Below are 22,901 nucleotides of genomic sequence, written 5' to 3'. Positions count from 1 at the left end.
CACTAGTATCTGCAAATACTCTAACTCACTTGCAAGCCAATAGTGTAGTGGATTATGCTACCATAATGTGCCAAAATAGTTAACATGCATGCCTCACTTGCCTTTTTAGATTCATCATTTTTGGGGTGTGACAACTCTCCCCTCTTGCATGAAAATTTTGTCCTTAAATTTTTTTTACCAACTTGGTAAACCCTATTACCAATGATGCATGGCCAACTTCCTAAATCAGATGTAGTGTACTTTTAACACCCCTAACCCGTAACCGTCGCCGGAATAGGTGAAGAGGCATTACCGGGCTCATAACACAGATCAGAACCATCAAAAATCAAATATCTTTTCATTTCAATCAACATAGACCATTCATATCAACGTGAACTTAAAACGATTGTACGAAGTCTAAAACATGCTTTCGGGATCAATTTGATAACATATGAAAGTTTCAGAACTTATAAAAAATTTCAACTTTTAAAAGGTCACACGCCTGTGTGAACAGACCGTGGTCTTAGACACGCTCGTGTGTTTAAGCCGTGGCAAAATAGGGCATAGCTACTGACTTGCCCACACGGCTACAAGACATGCCCGTGTGCCTTGGCCATTGTTGAGTCTGACTTGGGCCACATGGCTGGCCACACGCCTGTGTACTTTGGGTGTGTTCGGGCTTGACTTACAATTGTAAGGTACCCCAGGAGGCACACGATCGTGCAACATAGCCGTGTGTTGCACACAGCTGAGACACACTCGTGTCTTTGCCCGTGTGGACAAAAATAGGCCATTTAAATAGCAAATTTGCCAACCCAAATTTGGGTCAACCCTCAAGCAAAGAAACAAGCATATTTACTCAACCATTTCGGCCAATAGCTATACCAAATCATACATAATTCATGCTAAAACATTACTAATCATTTTCATTCTCAATTCATCACTCAATCATACCAAAACTTAAACTAACATCATACCTAACCAAATGATCGATACATCATTCAAACCTATGCTATGAACTTACCAAACTTGCCATTTTTACCATCTTTATTAACCAACAAAACATGGCAAATTAAATATTGGCATCACATATTATATACCATTATCAAACTATAAGTTCAAACATAAACTAGCCAAATCACAAGCCTAAATATGTACATCACAAAACATAATCCCACAACTACTAGCCTATACATGCCATACTTCAAAATATACAATTTCAAAATACCAAAATGAGGTTCGATAGTATGGTGACGATCCCCGAGCTTGCAGTAGCTTCGATATCTATAAAACGATGCAAACACGCACAAAGTAAGCTTTCAAAAGCTTAGTAAGCTCGTACCAAAAATCATCAATACATAAGTACTTGCAAATTCTTAAATCATCTATCAAGTCTATACCAACATAATTCTTATGTTCATACCAAATCAATGAGCTTCACATGCATAGTATCATCTACCACATAGGTATCATACATACCTGAATATTCCCGTACCTATCCACTTTTATTCTCAGCTTTCGTTTAAATATTTTAAGACTTTCCGTAAATTATTCGTGCTTTGAACATCAGCACACTTAGTGCTGTAACAGTTAGCTAAAGCTAGAATGATTCTGCACACTTAGTGCCATCTCAATTAGCCGAAGCTAAGTCGGTATCGCACACTTAGTGCCTCATATAGCCGAAGCTAGTTTACATCGCACACTTAGTGTGAAATACTATTGATTTATCGTATATATAATAAAAACATCAAAATATACTTAACATCATGTTTCAAGTACGAACTTACCTTGTACTCGAAATTATTGACTCGATCGTTTATTCTATAATCTTCGACTTCCCTCGGTCTAAATTCGAATTCCTCTTTTCTTAATATTAATCAAGGATTACAAGTGCCGAACCTTAAACAAAATTTTGTCTTTTCTTTTCTTGTATTTTCGGTCAAAGATGAGCATGAAATGGTTTATTTCATGTCTTTATTTTAATTATAATTCATTTATAATTAGTTTACCAATTTGCCCTTGTATCATAACATTAATAAGCCATGCATATCAAGGAAATATATGTCCATTAACCATGTAAATGGAATAATAACCACATAAGGACCTCTCAATTTTAAAGCCAAGTCAAATAAGCACTTTTAACATCTAGTACACAACTTTTACATTTTACGCGATTAGGTCATTTTTTGCAAATTAAGCACACAAACAGTTAAATTTTCACACGAGACTTTCACACATGTCAATTCACTTATAATAGGCACAAAAAATAATAGTAAAATATTTTTCTAACTCAGATTTGTGGTCTCGAAACAACTATTCTGACTAGGGTCAAAATCGAACTGTTACAATTCTCCCTCTTTAGGGATTTTCGGCCCTGAAAATCTTACCATTGAATAGATTCGGATATTGCTGTCTCATAGAATCTTCAAGCTCCCATGTGGCCTATTCAGTACCATGTCAATGCCACATCACTTTAACTAACAGAATTTTCTTATTTCCCAGCTCTTTAATCTCGCGAGCGAAAATACAGATTGACTTTTCTTCGTAAGTCATATTAGACTGAATCTCTATCTCTAACGGAGGAATCACATGTGAAGGATCGAGTTTGTATCGTCGAAGCATTGACACGTGAAAACATTATGAATCTTTTCTAACTCTGGTGGCAATAACAATTTATAAGCTACCGGCCCAATACGCTCAATAATCTCATATGACGCAATGAACCTCGGACTCAATTTGCCTTTTCTACCAAATCGAAGCACTTTTTTCCACAGAGACACTTTCAAAAATACTTTATCACTGATCTCAAACTCAATGTCTTTTCTTTTCAAATCCGCATATGAATTCTGACGATCGGAAGCTGCTTTCAAACTATCTCGGATCACTTTCACTTTTTGTTCAATTTCTTTTATCAAATCAACCCGGTGAATCTTATTTTCGCTGACTTCAGTCCAATACAAAGGTGTATGAAATTTGCGACCATATAAAACTTCGTAGGGTGTCATTTTAATGCTCGACTGAAAACTGTTATTATAAGCAAATTCAATCAATGGTAGATATTTTGTTCCCACGAACCTTCAAACTTAAGAATGCAACATCTCAACATATCCTCGAGTATCTGAATAATTCGTTCAGATTGATCATCCATTTGTGGATGAAAAGCAGTACTAAATTGTAATTTAGTACTGAGAGCATCTTGAAACTTCTTCCAGAATCGTGATGTGAATCTCAGATCTCTGTCTGACACTATAGACAATGGCATACAATGCAATCTCACAATATCAAAAATATATAACTCAGCTAATTTATCAAGCGAGTAATCGGATCTAACTGGAATAAAATGAGTTGATTTTGTTAAACGATCAACTACAATCCAAATTACATCTTTCTTTCTCGGAGACAGGGGCAAACCCGAAACAAAGTCCATGGTCACTCGATCCTATTTCCACTTTGGAACCATAATCGGTTGTAACAATCCCGATGGCACCTGATGTTCCGCTTTAACTTGCAGATAGATCAAACATTTAGAAACAAATTCAGAGATATCTCTTTTCATTCTGGACCACCAATAATACTGTTTCAGATCATTATACATTTTCGTACTACCCGGATGCATAGATAAACGACTACTGTGAGCTTCACTCAGAATCATTTGAATTAATTTTGGATTTCTTGAAACACAAATTCAATCTCAAAATCTCAAACAATCATCTTTGTCAACTCTAAATTCTGAACCAGGCTCTGCATTGCACTGAGCTCGTTTAGCTAAAATTTCATTATCAATCTTATGAGCTTTGATAATCTGCTGTAAGAACAAAGGTCTTGCTTTTAATTCAACTAAAACTGAACCATCATCTGATAAAACTAAACGAGTATTCATCACACGCAAAGCAGGTAACAATTTTTGACTCAAGGCATCAGCAACAACATTTTCTTTTCTCGGATGATAATCAATCACAAGTTCATAATCTTTTACCAGTTCTAACCATCTTCTCTGTCGCAGATTCAAATCTTTCTAAGTTATCAAAAAATTCAAACTCTTATGATCAGAGTATATATGACACTTCTCACCGAACAAGTAATGGCGCCAAATCTTTAAAGCAAACACAATCGCAGCTAATTTAAGATCGTGCGTCGGATAGTTCTTATCGTGTGTCGGATAGTTCTTTTGGCGCGGCTTCAACTGTCTCGAAGCATAAGCAATGACTTTGCCTTCTTGCATCAAAACACATCCCAATCTAATCAATGAAGCATCACTGTAGATCACAAATTCTTTACCCGATTTGGATTGTACCAATACCGGAGCTTTAGTCAACAAAGTATTTAACTGATCAAAGTTGTTCTGACACTTTTCAAACCACTCAAACTTCACATATTTCCGTAGCAGTTTTGTCAATGGAGTCGCAGTCATCGAAAAACCTTATAAATCTTCTATAATAACTAGAAAGTCCTAGAAAGCTACGGACTTCAGAGATATTCCTTGGAGGTTTCCAATCCAGAATAACTAAAATTTTTCTCGGATCAACCCGGATACCAGATGCTGATACAATATGGCCCAGAAAACTCACTTCTCTCATCCAGAATTCACATTTATTGAACTTCGCATATAACTGCTTATCTCATAGAATTTGTAGCACTAATCTCAAATGCTCGGCATGTTCGTATTCATCACATGAATAAATCCTTATGTCATTAATAAATACAACAAAAAATTGATCTAAATACGGTCTGAAAATTCTATTCATCAAATCTATAAAGATAGCAGGTGCATTAGTCAATCTGAAAGGCATAACTAAGAATTCATAGTGGTTGTACCTCATTCTGAAAGTAGTTTTCGAAATATCTAAATCTTTCACTCGCAACTGATAATAACCTGAACTCAAATATTTTTTTGAAAACACAGTAGCTCCTTTCAATTGATCAAACAAATCATCAATTTGGGGTAGAGGATATTTATTCTTGATAGACACTTTATTCAACTGACGTTAATCGATACACATTCTCATCGTACCATCTTTCTTTTTCACAAATAGAATTGGAGCACCCCAAGGTGAGAAACTTAGTCTGGCAAATCCTCTATCGGTCAACTCTTGCAACTGAGACTTTAATTCTTTTAACTCGGTCGGAGCCATTCTGTACGGAGCTATTGAAATCGGAGTACTACCAGGTACCAATTCAATACCAAATTCTACCTCTCTAACCGGAGGTAATCCCGGAAGTTCTTCAGGAAATACATCAGGGAACTCACACACAACAGGCATTGATTCAACTTTCTTTTCTGACACTCTCGAATCAATCACATATGCAAAATAAGCTTCACAACCCTTTCTCACAATACTTAAAGCTTTCATCGAAGATGTTACTGCAGGCAATCCATTCGAATCACTAGATTCAATTCTGACTATTTCGTCATTCTTGCATCTCAAATTAATAGTTTTCCGTTTGCATTTCACCACAGCATCATGCAAAGTTAACCAATCCATACCCAGAATTACATCAAATTCATCAAAAGGTAACAACATCAGATTAGCCGAAAAACAAATGTCTCGAAACATTAACGTACAATTCTTGCATTCTTTATCAACCAGAACACATCTGCCTAGGGGGTTCAAAACTCTAATTACAAATCAGTAGACTCTACAGGCAAAAAAGTCTTACTATTCACTAAGTTCATGCATATATACGAATGTGTCGATCTAGGATCTATCAAAGCAATCATATAAGTATCATAGAGAGCAAATGTGCCCGTAATTACATCGACGATGAAGCTTCCTTACGAGCTCGGATAGCATAGGCTCTAGTAGGTGCACGAGCCTCAGATCTAACAGTTGTGTCCTTTGTTCCTCATTGACTACCGCTTATATTTCCCGAAGTTCTGAGAGGTCTACCATGAGAAGCGACACCACTCTGCCTCAGATTCTGAACATGATCATTTTCAGCTAAATCTGGGCAATCTTTTATAAAATAATTTCTAAACCACAACTATAACAAGCTCGATTATTACTTTTTCCCAAGCATTCTTCGAAATGTCATCTTCCACATTGATTACACTCAGGTTTTTCATTCTTTGCATTACCAACGCTGGCAACAGACGTAGCTGAAGATTTGAAATTCGATTGCGATCTAACACGATCTCTGTTCAAATGTCCCACACTAGTCTTTGAATGACTGCTATTATCTCTAAACTTCTTTGATCTAGATTGAAATGATTTGCTCGATGATCTCTTTCATACCTTTTTAGCTTCAAAATTAGCTTTTCTTTTCTCTTTCCCAAGATCATCAGCTTTACATGCTCGTTCCACTAGTACAATAAATTTTTTGATTTCCAGAATCCCGACTAACAAACGAATATCCTCGTTCAAACCATCTTCAAGTCTTTTTCACATTATTGCTTCTGAAGATACACATTCTCGGGCATACTGACTCTACCTTACAAATTTCTGTTCGTATTCTATGACAGGCAGACGACCTTGTTTAAGCTCGAGAAACACTTTGCGTTTCTAATCAATGAATCTCTGACTGATATATTTCTTTTGAAATTCAGTTTGAAAGAAATCCCAAGTAACCCGTTCACTCGGAACCACAGATGTCAAAGTCTTCCACCAATGGTACGCCATATCTCTTAAAAGGGAAACAACACATTTAATGCATTTTTCTAGACTCAGACACTCTTATCATATTCTCTAACCAGAACTCAGGTTTTTCAGCATCATCGCTCATTGTAGATCGAAACTCTTTAGCACCATATTTTCTAACCTTATCGACTGGTGGTCTAATTAACTGAACTTGATTCACTGGTGGCATCGCAGGAGCTTAAGGAAGATTAATCGGGGGTGGAGGTTGTTGTACAGCTGGATTAGTTCTAATATATTGGGTGAACCAATCATTCATCATCTGATAGAAGACTTGTTTAACCTCACCATCACAGCTACTCATAGCCAGTCGAGAATCAGCTTGCACCGTCCCTTGCGCAGAAGCAGGCGCATTGCTTTCAACATCGTCTACTACGGCTCTTTCGGGATCCATTTGCTATATAAAAGAACATATCAATGTCAGGATTCATCACACTATCGCAGTTCATAAATATGACATGTATAGCTAGTCTCACAAACACTATGGTAGTCTGAGAACCGACTAAACCATAGCTCTGATAACAATTAAATGTAACACCCCTAACCCGTAACCGTTGCCAGAATAGGTTAAGAGGCATTGCCGGACTCATAACACAAATCACCATCAAAAATCAAATGTCCTTTCATTTCAATAAAAATAGATCATTCATATCAACATGAACTTAAAACAATCGTACGAAGTCTAAAACATGCTTTCAGGATCAATTCGATAACATATGAAAGTTTCAAAACTTATAAAAAAATTTCAACTTTTAAAAGGTCACATGCCCATATGAATGGGCCGTGTCCCTCACACGGTCTTAGACAAGCCCGTGTGTTTAAGCCGTGGCAAAACAAGGCATAGCTATTGACTTGCCCACACGGCTACAAGACACACCCGTGTGCCTTGGTCGTGGTCGAGTCTAACTTGGGCCACACGGCCAGCCACACGCCCGTGTACTTTGGTCGTGTTTGGGCTTGACGTACAATTGTAGGGTACCCCAGGGGACACACGACCATGCAACATAGCTGTGTGTCGCACACGGCTAAGACACATACCCTTGTCTCTGCCCGTGTGGACAAAAATAGGCCATTTGAATAGCCAATTTGCCACCCCAAATTTGGGTCAACCTACAAGCAAATAAACAAGCATATTTGCTCATCCATTTTAGCCAATATCTATACCAAATCATACATAATTCATGCTAAAACATTACTAATAATTTCCATTCTCAATTCATCACTCAATCATACCAAAACTTAAACTAACATCATACCTAACCAAATGATCGATACATCATTCAAACTTATGCTATGAACTTACCAAATTTGCCATTTTTATCATCTCTTTTAACCAACTAAAACATACCAAATTGAACATTGGCATCACATATTATATACCATTATCAAACTATAAGTTCAAACATAAACTAGCCAAATCACATGGCTAAATATATACATCTCAAAACATAATCCCACAACTACTAGCCTGTACATGCCATACTTCAAAATATACAATTTCAAAATACCAAAATGCGGTTCGATAGTGTGGTGACGATCCTTGACGGTCCCCGGGCTTGCAGTAGCTTCAATATCTATAAAACAATGCAAACACACAAAAAGTAAGCTTTCAAAAGCTTAGTAAGCTCGTACCAAAAGTCATGAATACAAAAGTACTTACAAATTCTTAAATCATCTATCAAGTCTATACCAACATAATCCTTATGTTCATACCAAATCAATGAGCTTCACATACATAGTATCATCTACCACATACGTATCGTACATACCTGAATATTCTTGAAGTTATTCACTTTCATTCTCAGCTTTCGTTTAAATATTTTAAGACTTTCCGTAAATTATTCGTACTTTGAACATCAGCACACTTAGTGCTGTAACAGTTAGCTGAAGCTAGAACGATTCTGTACACTTAGTGCCATCTCAATTAGCCAAAGTTAAGTCTGTATCACACACTTAGTGCCTCATATAGTCGAAGCTAGTTTACATCGTACACTTAGTGCCCAATATTATTGATTTATCATTATATTCATCCAAACCAAACATATATACAATGTATATATAATCAAAGCATCAAAATGTATTTAACCTCATGTTTTAAGTACGAACCTACCTCGTACTCAAAATTTTTGACTCAATCGTTTATTCTATAATCTTCAACTTCCCTCGTTCTAAATCTGAATTCCTCTTTTCTTGATCTTAATCAAGGATTACAAGTGCCGAACCCTAAGCAAACTTTTCTCTTTTCTTTTCTTGTATTTTCGATCAAAGATGAGCATGAAATGGTTTATTTCATGTCTTTATTTTAATTATAATTCATTTATAATTAGTTTACCAATTTGCCCTCATAACATTAATAAACCATGCATATCAAGGTCATATATGTCCATTAACCATGTAAATGGCAGAATAACCACATAAGGACCTCTCAATTATAAAGCCAAGTCAAATAAGCACTTTTAACATCTAGCACACAGCTTTTACATTTTACGCGATTAGGTCCTTTTTTGCAAATTAAGCACACAAACAGTTAAATTTTCACACGAGACTTTCACACATGTCAATTCACTTATAGCAGGCACGAAAAATAATATTAAAATATTTTTCTAACTCGAATTTGTGGTCCCAAAACTACTATTCCGACTACGGTCAAAACCGGACTGTTATAGTACTACTTGGTGAAATGCCCAAACATAGTCATAAAAGGCTTCTTATTTGGGGTAGACACTTTGATGATTCCAACTAGTGCGAATGTAGACTAACAGTCTCGATTGTTGAGTTCCAGGCTCACAAGCACAATTAGCGGGTACTCCTATGTTTTTAAACACCTTGTAAGCTTAGCCTTAACAAGTGTCGAGCTATAATTAAAGAATTCGAACAGTTGGCTTTGAAGTTGAAACTTGTCACAGGTGTTTGACTCTTTATAAGTATTGTGTGTTCAACACTTTCCCTAAAATATTTCATTGCATCATTGGAACCCTACTTTCTTTCTTTGCCAAAGTCTCTTTGCTTCTTTTCTCCTTTAGTTCACAACTTCTTTAGAGGTAACCTTCATTCTCTTTCTTTTACTATTATTAAAAATAGTCAAAACTACTTCTCGTGGAAGAGCCCAAAATAGCAGAAGTGACAGCACTAGAAACATTGTCGAGATCACACCCAAAGGTACTGATGGTACACATCACATGATCGCTCCCTTATATGAATGCAACACTATTAAGGAAGAGCTAACTCGATACTTGGGGGCCAAAGGTATCCTTGGTCTGAACTTTTCCTATGATTTCTAATTTGTCCAAAGGGAGTATCTCCAAAGTGACAATACCGAGGGTTTTACTCTTCCCATCTTCCTACTTGAGGCTAGCTTTCACTTGCCTCTTCACACATTCTTCTGCTCAGTGCTTAATGAATATGGCATTGCACCAAGGCAACTCTCCACCCTTTCTTGGTGGACATTGGTGGCTTATTTCTTCGATTATTGCTTGCACCACGAGTCGCCTATACTACGTGTTTTCCAAAAGATTTATTTGCTAAAAATTAAAAGATAGGGACCCTTGATCGGGATGGCCCATTTTAGCACATGCTAAGGTTATGAGCCCATCATCCAAAATTAGGCCTAAAACCTTCATCTTAGAAAGGATAAGTTCATGAGAGTTACGTGCAAGCTCAAAAACGACTTTGGCTTTCCCACCTTGTGGTCCCTACCCTGGGAGGATATCTTCTTACAAAGCCAATAAGTTGATTCAGAAGTTGCTTGGAAGCAATTTAAGCAATTAAGGAAGAGGTGTATACTAGAATTGGGGCAGATCATTACTATTTGAAATGTATTTCAACACTACCTGCAAAGGCTAAGTCCAAATGGTCAACAGGTGAATGACCTTGTACTATGGGCAGATTCCAGAATGTTCCTTGTAACACCCCTAACTCGTATCTATCACCAGAATAGAGTTATGGAGCATTACCAGACTAATCTCATAAACAATCATACAATTCAAATTATAATTCTCATATTAACTAGAAGCCATTCAAATAAAATAATATAGTCCCTAATATGAGCCCTTGATGCCCAAAACGTGCATTAGAAGTGGTTCGGGACTAAACTAAGAACTCAGGAAAATTTTGAGAAAACATAGAAAATTTTTAAAATACAGGGGACACATGCTTGTGTCATAGGCCATGTGGACATTCAAAATGGGATCACATGGCCGTGTCCCAACCCCGTGTAACTCACTGAATTGGGTCACACAGCCAACCACATGCTCGTGTGACAAGCCCGTGTACCCTTCAAAATGGCCTCACACGCTCGTGCGCCAGGCCGTGTGCTAGGCCATGTGAAAACTAGAGGGTATACTGAATTATGCCACACGACCAAGTCACACGCTTGTGTACTGGGACGTGTGGAGCTACTAACTTGGTTTCTAATTAAGTACCAAGGGACACACGACCGTGTCATCTAACCGTGTGTCACACACGGTTGAGACACATGCCCATGTCTCTTCTCGTGTGGACAAAAATATGCTATTTTCCAAGCCATCTTTATCACTAAAACTTGCATTCACCTACACATACCAAAAGGCATATAACCATATCATCAATAGGCATTCAAACCAATCACAACCAAGCACAAATCATGCTATTCCAATACCAACAACCATAATGCCCATAACCATTACAATTGGCCAATCAATTTCATATCAATTTTACCTCCAAAACATCACCTAAATGATCAAACTCACCTATTAGAGTTTGTGCCTAAATCAACATTCGTACCACATTCTCAAATCCAATTATTTTGTACTCAAATTCCAATTCACATTAAGGCATTCACATAACAATTATAAAGCTAATATCAAAGGCCATTTACACATATTGTAACACCCTGAATTTTGGGCCTAGATGAATTGGGCTTTGGGCTATGGGTCTCATAAAATTTTTAAGTGAGCAAGAAAATGACAAATGACATGTTGGCTTTAAGGGTTTAAGGAATTTGAAGTGTCTAAGTATGCTGGAGAAGTTCTAGGTTCGAGTTTTGTGGTGGGGGAATTTTAATTTAATTATTAAAAGAATCAGGGTTGGCAAGTAGATGGGCTTTTAAATAAAAATAGGGGAAAATAGCATCAAAAAGCCTTGTGGAGAAGTGGCTAAGTGACGCCACTTAGGGAGTAAAGAGGTGGCGTTAGTAGCTAGCAAGGAGATCTAAGGTTTGAATCCTAGCTTATTATTTTTAGAAGTTTAATTTTGGCCTTCTAGAAAGATGGAAGTGGCGTGAAGATGGACTCCAAGAGGAGTGTTCAAAAGAGAAAATTAAGGAAAAGATCAAGGGGTTATCAAGGAGAAAAACGAGGAGATGAGAAGGGAAAAGTGATGGAGCCGAATTGGGAATTGGGCATGGAAAATTCAGCTACAAGGGCTATAAATAGGGGCCGAATATAGGGTTTCCAGGCTACTGTCGAAATTCTTCTTCACCCTGTTGCTAGAAACCCCTTTCTCCAAAACCTGAAAACCCTTTTGTTTTTTTTCTTTTCTTCCTGCTGATTTCTATTCTTCTCTACACAATTTTCTTTGTTTCACTTAGCCGATTTCTTCTTCTACTCTTCTTCTTTAATCTATACCAAATAAACCTTATTCACCACACTAAGTTTGAAAAGCCGAAAAGCCAAATCTCCCAAGGGCTGAATACTTTTTAACCGAATCTAGTGTAAGTGTTGCTCTTCCAATCGGTTTTCTTTGCTAGGTATCATTTATTGTCCCTCACTATTTCAAACAACTTTGGTAGGGAATTAATATCGGATCTCGGATCTTAGCTCTCTGCCGTATTGCTCTTTAGGTGTTTGCGGTTTTGGTAAGTATTCCACTCTCATTGACTAAGGTTGCCCGAATAACCATAGTAAGGTAAGGGGGCTTGTGTTCGATACGAGTCACCTATTATTCTGGTTTTAATAGTTACGATTGGTGCAAATTTAGGAGTTGATCGTGGTTAGTGAAGGGTCTGTGATACTTATCGTGCAAGGTAAGGTTACGATGAGATTCCAGCTTTTGGTAAAGTATTCGATAAGTATGTGAGATTAATCATTAAGTGATATCGATTGTAGGTTTGGGCTAAAGAAATCACAGCACGCTTGCATACCATGTGTGTACATATACTGCACACACTATGAATTGGCAAAGGCTGAAATGTCAAAAAGTCGAAAGTTTGGCTACGGTAGTCTTGCGAGTGTGCGAACACTCCTAAGGAGGAGACCAATAGGTTGCTTGAGACCCACGGGCGATTTCGTGGACTTGGGTTGTGATTTGGCCATACGGGCCAGAATGGGCTAAATGGGCCCGATGGGCTATTGGGCCCATAATAGGCAAAAACTGAATATTGATGCTATGTGATAGGGTTTTGTATGTGAGCATGAATATGAATGTGACTAGGCCTAACGGGCCATATAAATGTGATTTGGGCCTAATGGGCCATATAAATGTGATTTGGGCCTAACGAGCCATATAAGTGTGAAAAATGTAAGGGCTAAAATGCAAAGCACTCTAAATATGTGTTCATGGATTATTTTTGAATGAAATAAATGATTGAATGGTTGAATTTGGATTTAATTAGATCAAGAACAAAGAAAATCGGATTTAGATCGAGGGAAGTCCAAAGTAGTCGAATAGTCGACTCATTTTTGTCCGAAATCCGAACGAGGTAAGTCAAACTACACTTATGTGTTAAGTTGATTAAATTCTGTGTTTATAAAATGTTATCTGCATTAGACAGCCTTGAGAGCCAGATAACAGAACGTTGGTATTGATCTAAATTATCGTGTAAGACCGTGTCTGGGACACAGGCATCGATTTGAAATTTAAGTGTAAGACCATGTCTGGGACATCGGCATCGTATCTTTTTTTCGTATAAGACCCTGTCTGGGATAGAGGCATCAATACTGAATTACATGTAAGACCACATCTGGGACGTCAGCATTGTACTTGTCTGTGAATATTTATTCCGTTTCTGGATTGTCCGATGATAAAGTATGAGATATGAAATGTATAATTCATACAGGTATGTTTGTATCGTACTAGATTTCTGAATAGAAAAGTCTATGTTTCTGTGAAGTAAGGAAATATTCTATGAGACGGTTGCGAAATCTGGCTATTTACTATTATTTTTATGTTATAATAGTTGAGAATTTGTATTTGACTTACTAAGCTCTTCGTAGCTTACTCTATGTGATTTCTGTCTGTTTTACAGTTATCGTAGCTACTGAAGGCTCGGGATAGTCGAGGATTGTCACCACACTATCAAGCTCTTTTGGTACCTTTGAAAGTGTTAATATTGCTATGTATGGCATGCATAGGCTAGAATATCTATGTATTAAGTTTTGAATTGTATATATATATTATGCCATGTCAATTGGCTAACAAATGTTAAGTTTTGTGCATAGTTTTGATGCATGTTTTGAAATGTGCTATGTTCTAATGTGGTTTGGTCATTTTCAAGCATTGAATTGGTTGGAAATGTTGGTATACTTGTTGCATATTAATGTTTGTAAGATTGGAACCATATAGGGTGGCAAATTGGTTTAAACCAAGCCTGTATTGTGCAACACGACCAGGGAACACGAGCATGCCTTGTGGCCGTATGAGCAAGTCAGTAGCTAGCTAAATTTTACATGGTCATGGTACACGGTCGTGTCTGTTGGCCGTGTTAAAAAGTCAGTATAAGACCTCTTTTTGGCACGGTTGGATCACATGACGTGTGAGTCACACGGCCTAGTCACACGAGCGTGTGACTTGGTCTGTTTTGAAAATATTGATTAAGTTCTGAAATTTCTGAATGGGTTCGGTTTAGTTTCGACCTTCCCTAAATGTACGTTTTAGGTCTCGTAGACCTTCTTAATGGATGAATTGTGGATGAATATTTATGTATTGATATTATATGATATCTGTGAATCTGTGTTACTCTAAAATGCTCTGCCTGTCCGGTGACTCCCCTTTCCTATTCTGGCGACGGTTACGGGATAGGGGTGCTACATTTTGTTGGTATCAGAGTTATGGTTTAGTCGGTTCTAGTGTAACGCCCTCACGCCCGAGACCGTCGCCAGAGTCGACCTTGAGGTGTTACTAAACTTAATTCATCAATTTAACAGCTCAAACAATTTATTTTTAAAATTTCCAGACAATTTGGCCAACTGCATCACAGTCGCTTAAAAATTTATATCTTGAGTTCCAAAACTCAAAATTAAGATCCGTAAATTTTCCCTCAAACTAGACTCATATATCTATTTACTAATTGTTTTCTAGAATTTTTGGTCAAGCCAATTAGTACAGTTTATTAGTTAAAGTCTCCCGTATTTTAGGGTTTGACTACTCTGACCCTTGTGTATTGCGAATCAGATATCTTCCTGTACAGAGTTACAATGAGTATGCCATTTGTTTCTTATAAAACTATACTCCTAATTGTTTTTGTAAAATTTATAGTGAATTTTTAAAGTCAGAACAGGGGATACAGAGATCACTCTGACCCTGTTCTACCAAAACTTAAATATCTCTCAAAATATAACTCATATACCTGTTTTGTTCCATCCATATGAAAATAGACTCATCAAGATTCAATTTCATAACTTACTCATCATTTAATTCCATTTCTACTATTTTTAGTGATTTTTTTCAAATTTACATCACTGCTGCTGTCAGATTCTGTTTTATGGCAAATTTTACTTTACTATATATTTTCATGGACTAAATAGCATTTTAAACATACATAACATCAAATATGACTTAGATTGGCCATTCCAATGGCTAATCATTTACAAACACTTTTCTTGCCAAACCATAGCCATATCATAAGATCATTTACACAAAGTGAGTATTTTGCCATACATGCCACATTCAAAACACACAAGCCATTTTACCAATTTAGGCCTTTGGATAGTGTGGACGAATCTTCGACCTATCCCGATTCTCAAGCCGGCTTGTCAACAACTACAATGAATGAAAAGGAGGGGGTAAACATAAATGCTTAGTAAGTTCACATGCAAATAGCAAGTAACATAATCATGAAATTCCACATAAGACATCATTTGCATAAACAACACCAAGACATTCATGTTTCATTTGCATTTAATATCTTTCTACAATTTCATCATACCAAGTTCTCAACCCGAGGATTTAAGCACATACCTATCAAATTTTCTCATTCACCACACTTACCAATATGTCACCTTCGTTTTAGGCATTCTTCTCATTCACTTAAGATTCACCCGTTGAACATATCGGAATATAATTCGAATACGCGGATTTCATGAACGTAAGTGCCATACTCGCAGCTAGACAAACTCAATAGCCTGCGGAACTTATGTAGCCAAGATACCATGTAACCCGCCCATAAGTGAACTCGGACTCAACTCAATGAGCTCAGGCGTTCGCATCCATAAGTGAACTCGGACTCAACTCAACGAGTTCGGATGCCTAGTTACAACTCACGAATTCGGACTCAACTCAACGAGTTCTGAACTCAAATATCCTAGTGACATGTCACTTGTATTCTAATCTATTCCTAAGGTTCAAACGGGCTTTTTCCTCTATCTCACATCTTTGCCGTCTTCCACGGAATATCGGAACCGATACTCGGTGATAGTTTATACTCATCAAGTAATTCACATAATTACATATTATTTAACAATAACCACAAAACATAACATTTCATGATAATATTAAGCATGAACTCGGACTCAACTCAACGAGCTCGGGCGTTCACGTTCATAAGTGAACTCGGACTCAACTCAATGAGTTCGGATGCCTAGTTACAACTCACGAACTCGGACTCAACTCAACGAGTTCAGAACTCAAATATCCTAGTGACATGTCACTTGTATTCTAATCTATTCCTAAGGTTCAAACGGGATTTTTCCTCGACCTCACATCTTTGCCGTCGTCAACGGAATATCGGAACTGATACTCGGTGATAGTTCATACTCATCAAGTAATTCACATAATTACATATTATTTAACAATAACCACAAAACATAACATTTCATGATAATATTAAGCATCATATCATATAAACAACATTAAATTGCTCAAAATGACAATTATGTTACTACAGTTACACATGAACTTACCTCGATACAAAATTATTAGCAATCGAGCCTATTCTTCGTAAACTTTGTTTTTCCCTCGATTGCGACTTGAATCTCGTTTCTCTTGATCTATAATGCCAAATTAATCTTATTTAATACATACATTAATTAAAACAACATTTAATATGAACTTTGGCATAATTACACTTTTGCCTCTAAACTTTTGCATAATTACACTTTTGCCCCTAGGCTCGGGAATTAAACTTCATCCCTTATTTTTTATGTTTTCTAACATGCTGATCATTTTTCCCTTCTATGGCAATATCAAATTCACACTCTAACATGTACTTATGACTATTAGGTATTTTTACCGATTAAGCCCTTTTACTCGTTTTCGCTTAAAACCGAGTAGCACAATTTAAAACCTCATATTCTATCATAAAACACCAAAATACACAAATTTCACCTATGGGTATTTTTCCAAATATGAACCCTAGGTTGAATTATTGCTAGCATAAGTTAATTTGAGTTACCGGGATTTCAAAAACATAAAAATCACTTACTATGAAATCACTTACTATGAAGCTTGAAAGTTGAAGAAACCCTAGCTATGGGGAGAGGTAAAATTCGTCAGCAACCATATGGAGAAGATGATCATTTTGTGTTATTTTTCCCATTTTATTTCATTTAATATACAAATGACCCAAATGCCCTTACTACTAAACTTTCTAAAAATTCCATCCATGTCCAATTTTTTTCCATAGACTTAGAAATTGGTAAAATTTCTATTTAAGACCTCCTCATTAATATTCCAAAGCAATTTCATACTAAAAACTCCTAGAATGCAAGTTTTGAAAATTATTCGATTTAGTCCCTAATTTCAATTTAAGCACTTTAGGCATAGGATTTCATCACGAAAATTTCACACAATCGTGAAATCATATCATAAACATCAAAATAATTATAAAATAATTATTTCTATCTCAGGTTTGTGGTCACGAAACCACTATTCTGATTAGGCCCTAATTCGGGATATTACAACTCTCCCCCCTTTAAGGATTTTCATCCTCGAAAATCTTACCGGTAAATAGGTGTAGGTATTGGTTTCTCATAGTCTCCTCAGGTTCCCATGTAGTCTCTTCTACCCCGTGCTTTTGCCACAATACTTTCACGAGAGCAACACTTTCATTTCTTAGTTGTTTGGCTTCTCGAGTTAAAATCTTAATCGATTCTTCTTCGTAAGTCATATCCGGTTGTAGCTCAACTTCTTTCGGAGAAATTATATGTGAACGATCCAAACGATACCGACGTAGCATAGATACGTGGAAAACATCATGTATCCTCTGTAATTCAGATGGCAATGCTAACCGATAAGCTACTGGTCCAATTCTTTCAATTACTTCATACGGTCCAATCAAACGCGGACTTAACTTGCCCTTCCATCCAAATCTAAGGACTTTCTTCCATGGAGACACTTTCAAAAACACCTTATCACCAACTTGAAACTCGATTTCCTTTCGTTTCAAATTCGCATAAGATTTCTGTCTATCTGAAGCAGCTTTCAAACAATCTCGAATCACTTTCACCTTTTCTTTGGTTTCTTTTATTAGATCAACTCCATAAATCTAATTTTCCTTGAGTTCAGTCCAATACAATGGCATCTGACATTTACGACCGTACAATGCTTCATAAGGTGCCATCTTCAAACTCGTTTGATAACTATTATTATAAGCAAATTCTACCAACGGTAAGTACCTTTCGCAACTATCTTGAAATTCCAATACGCAACATCTGAGCATGTCTTCAAGAATCTGAATTACTCTCTCTGATTGTCCATTAGTTTGTGGATGAAAGGCAGTGCTGAAATTTAACTTCGTACCTAATGCCTCTTGTAACTTTTGCCAAAACTGTGAAGTAAATCTCGGATCTCTATCCGAAATGATTGACAAAGGTATTCCATGAAGTCTAACAATTTCACAAATATACAATTCAGCCAACTTATTAAGAGAATAATCCGTACATACCAGAATAAAATGAGCCGATTTAGTCAGTCTGTCAACTATTACCCAGATGGCATTTTTCTTCCCTGGAGTTAACGGCAACCCTGATAGAAAATCCATAGTAATCCGATCCCATTTCCATTCAGGAACCATGATAGGCTAGAGTAATCCCGAAGGTACTCGGTGTTTAGCTTTCACTTGTTGACAAACTAAGCACTTTGATACAAACTCAGAAATATCTCTTTTCATTTCAATCCACCAGTACATTTTCTTTGTAACACCCCGTACCCGAGTCCGTCGCCGGAGTCGGACACGAGAGGTTTGCAGACTTAAATCACTTCTTTGCACAATCCATTTTAAAATTTTTCCAGGCAGTTGGCTAACTGCGTTACTGTCACCTTAAAAATTATATCTTGAGTTTCACAACTCAAAAATCAGTTTCGTAATTTTTCCCTGAAACTAGACTCATATTCCCATCTACATAATTTTTTCTAGAATTTTTGGTCGGGCCAATTAGTACAGTTTATTAGTCAAAGTCTCCCATGTTACAGGGATCGACTACACTGACCTTTGCGCATTACGACTTGGATATCTCCCTGCACAAAGCTTCAATACTGATGCCGTTTGTTTCTATAGAAACTAGACTCAGAGAGGAATTTATAAATATATGGCATGACTCCTAATTGTCTCTGGTTAATTTATAATGAATTTCCAAAGTCGGAACAGGAAATCCAGAAACCGTTCTGGCCCTGTCTCACGAGAACCTAAATATCTCTTAACATACTGTCCATATGATTGTTTCATTACTTTCCTATGAAATAGATTCATCAAGGTTCGTTTACATAATTTATTAACTATTTAATTCCATTCCTACTATTTTTAGTGATTTTCTAAATCTACATCACTGCTGCTGTCAGCATCTGCCTTTAAGGTAGACTTTACCTATTTCATAGTTTCCACGATTCAACTAGCCCTTTTAGCATAAATAGCACAAATTATGATAGTGATTAACCATTCCCATGGCCAATCCTTGTTAAGCATATCCACACCTCTCAATAACCATATCCATACCAAATGATGATAACATTATGCTCAAACATATATAAGCCATTTTCGCATGGCTATCCAAAATTATACAAGTCCAAAGGGTCCATGACCCACAACAAAAAGGGTAGTCCTATACATGCCATTTCGAAGTTCAACCAAAATTGTACCAAAAGGGGGCTTTGACAGTGTGGGCGACTTCGACTTCAAAATCCCGAGTCCGATAGCTGAAGAACCAAAATCTATAAAACAGAGAATCAAAGAAACGGAGTAAGCAATTTATGCTTAGTAAGTTTTGAGCAAGGGATTCCAGCACAACAAAAGTATAGCATTCATGTAGCTAAACGGATAATTTCATATGCACAAATTTTCAATATCATACTTACTTCACATTACCAACCCTTTTTATTCATACACAAAGATCAACTTAGCCAAAGGCCGGTAGCTCATTTATCAACTGAGCGAATACTTATTTGTAAGGGCTCAACTAATTCAGAGCACATACGAAACATACCTCAATGTTGGGATGTTACAAGCGTATTAACTGAAATTTTTACAGCAAGATCATTCATTCCCGAATCACGTACCTTCGGAATTTAACCGGATATAGCTACTCGTTCAAATGCCTTCGGGACATAGCCCGGTTATAGTAACTCGCACAAATGCCTTCGGATCTTAGTCCGGTTATAGTAACTCGCACAAATGCCTTCGGGACTTAACCCGGATTTAGTAACTCGCACCAATGCCTTCGGGCTTAGCCCGGAATTAGTAACTCGCACAAATGCCTTCGGATCTGAGTCCGGACATGGTCACTTAGCACAAAGCCTTCGGGACTTAGCTCGGACATCATTCAAATAACCATGCACATTTAACAATAAATCATGGCACATTCGTATTTCATTTTCGTTAGCAAAACTCGAACACAAGACACTTATCATTCTTGCAATTTCGGCTCAATAGCCACACACAAAGAGCATGATTTTGATTTGCTTAAAACATGATCTAATCAAATCATAATTTAAGCTCTATTACTCAAGAACTTACCTCGGATGTTGTCGAACGATTCCGATAGCTATTCGACCACTTTTTCCTTCCCTTTATCGGATTTAGTTCCCCTTTGCTCTTGAGCTTAATTAAACAAATAAATTGATTTAATCATTTGAGCATCGAAAAGAGGAACACAAGGCACTTAGCCCATATTTATACATTAGACATTAAAGTCACATATGTACGGAATCATGAATCAAACTCAACATTTTAGCTAAATTTCCCCCTTGGCCGAATTTTCTAAGCCAAGACAAAAGCATCAATATACTTGCCTCTAACCGAATACATGCAACACCAATCTTCTTCCTATGGCCGAATATGCATGTCTATGTTGAGGCCGATTATATACTTAATACCACACATAAATGGCATACATTTTACTAACTAATGCATTACATATTATAACTCAATACGCATCCATCATTTACTCCATAACTAAACCACCACCATAAATAAACATATACCTTGGGATGATATATATATGTACCATACCAATACATCATGTGCAAATATATATATATATATGCAAGAGCCGAATCACAAGGCTGATTATAGCCATCTCATATATTTTCATCCCATACCCAAATGCACAAGTACATTATAATAGCTTCCAACTTAATTCATCGTAAATTTCCCTTTATTTTTTTTTTCATGGCCGAATGCTCCGTCTACACCATTTACCTTCACAAAGCATGAATTTCATCATCCAACTTACAAGCTTACAATCTCATGAAGTTTAACCTCATAGTACCTATCAAACTCTCACTCATTAGCTTCTATCATAAACCTCCAACAACACCAAATAAACATATACTTCGTGGGTCTATGGTAGAACCAAGAAAGGAACTCATAGATATCTAGATGTAAGCAACTACCATTATTCATCTAAGTTTAGCATGAAACACAATCATCACCCTTATTAATCTTTTATAGCCGAAAACCATACTCACCCCCAAAATCAAAATTTCAACATGGTTTACAAAAATCACTTGATAACTCACTCAATAACAACTAAAATTTCAAAAGCTAGTACAAACTTCCTTACCTTAATAGTGACCTAAGATGACCTATTGCTTCACTCCCTTCTTCTTCCTTTCAATTCGGCCAAGAAGAACCAAAGAACACAAGTTGTTTTTCTTTCTTCCTTAGAACATTCGGCCAAGGGAAATGAAGAAAGATGGACACTTTTTTTTTGTTTTTTCTTTCTAGTTTCGGCAAAATGGGGGAGGGGGAACAACCACACACTTTTTTTTTTCATCATATTCCCTTTCATTATTTTATGCCCATGCTCCTTATTTTATCATACTTCCCATGAAACACTAACTGAACATGTTTATGACATGTTCTTGCCCATCACACTTGGTCTACCATGCTTGTCATGGCCGGCCACTACTAATTAGGGGGAGGGGGAAATTGACATGCAAGTCCCCCTTTTTATTTCATGCACTAATAGATCCTTATGCTTTGACCTATCACATTTCAAAATTTTCTCACATAAGTCCTATTTACTAAAATTCACCTACAATTAAACAAAATTCAAACACGAAATTTTCACACATGCACATGTACATATAATGAGCATCAATTATGACGGTTAATTATTTTTATGACTCGATTTAGCGGTCCCAAAACCACTTCCCGACTAGGGTCAATTTTGGGCTGTCACAACTCTCCCCCACTTAAGAAATTTTCGTCCCCGAAAATCTTACCGGTAAATAAGTTTGGGTATCGTTCTTTCATCGAGCTCTCGGTTTCCTAAGTAGCTTCCTCGATCCCGTGTTTGAGCCATAACACCTTTACTAGCAGAACCCTTTTGTTTCGCAACTCCTTCACTTCACGAGCTAGGATACGCATCGGTTCTTCTTCATAACTCATATCGGCTTGAATTTCAACCTCTGATGGGCTAATTATGTGCGATGGATTAGATCTATAGCGTCGAAGCATCGAAACATGAAAGACGTCGTGGATCTTTTCAAGTTCAGGGGGCAAAATCAATCGATACGCAACTGGACCAACTCGTTCGGAGATTTCGTACGGCCCAATGAATCTCGGACTCAACTTGCCCTTACGGCCAAATCTGAGTACCTTTTTCCAAGGTGAAACTTTAAGAAACACTTTATCTCCCACCTGATATTCAATGTCTTTTC

Source organism: Gossypium hirsutum, chromosome A11 (assembly GCF_007990345.1).
Source record: "Gossypium hirsutum isolate 1008001.06 chromosome A11, Gossypium_hirsutum_v2.1, whole genome shotgun sequence".
Lineage (NCBI taxonomy): Eukaryota > Viridiplantae > Streptophyta > Magnoliopsida > Malvales > Malvaceae > Gossypium > Gossypium hirsutum.
The sequence above is the reverse complement of the archived record's forward strand: the minus strand, read 5'-3'. Positions refer to the sequence as shown.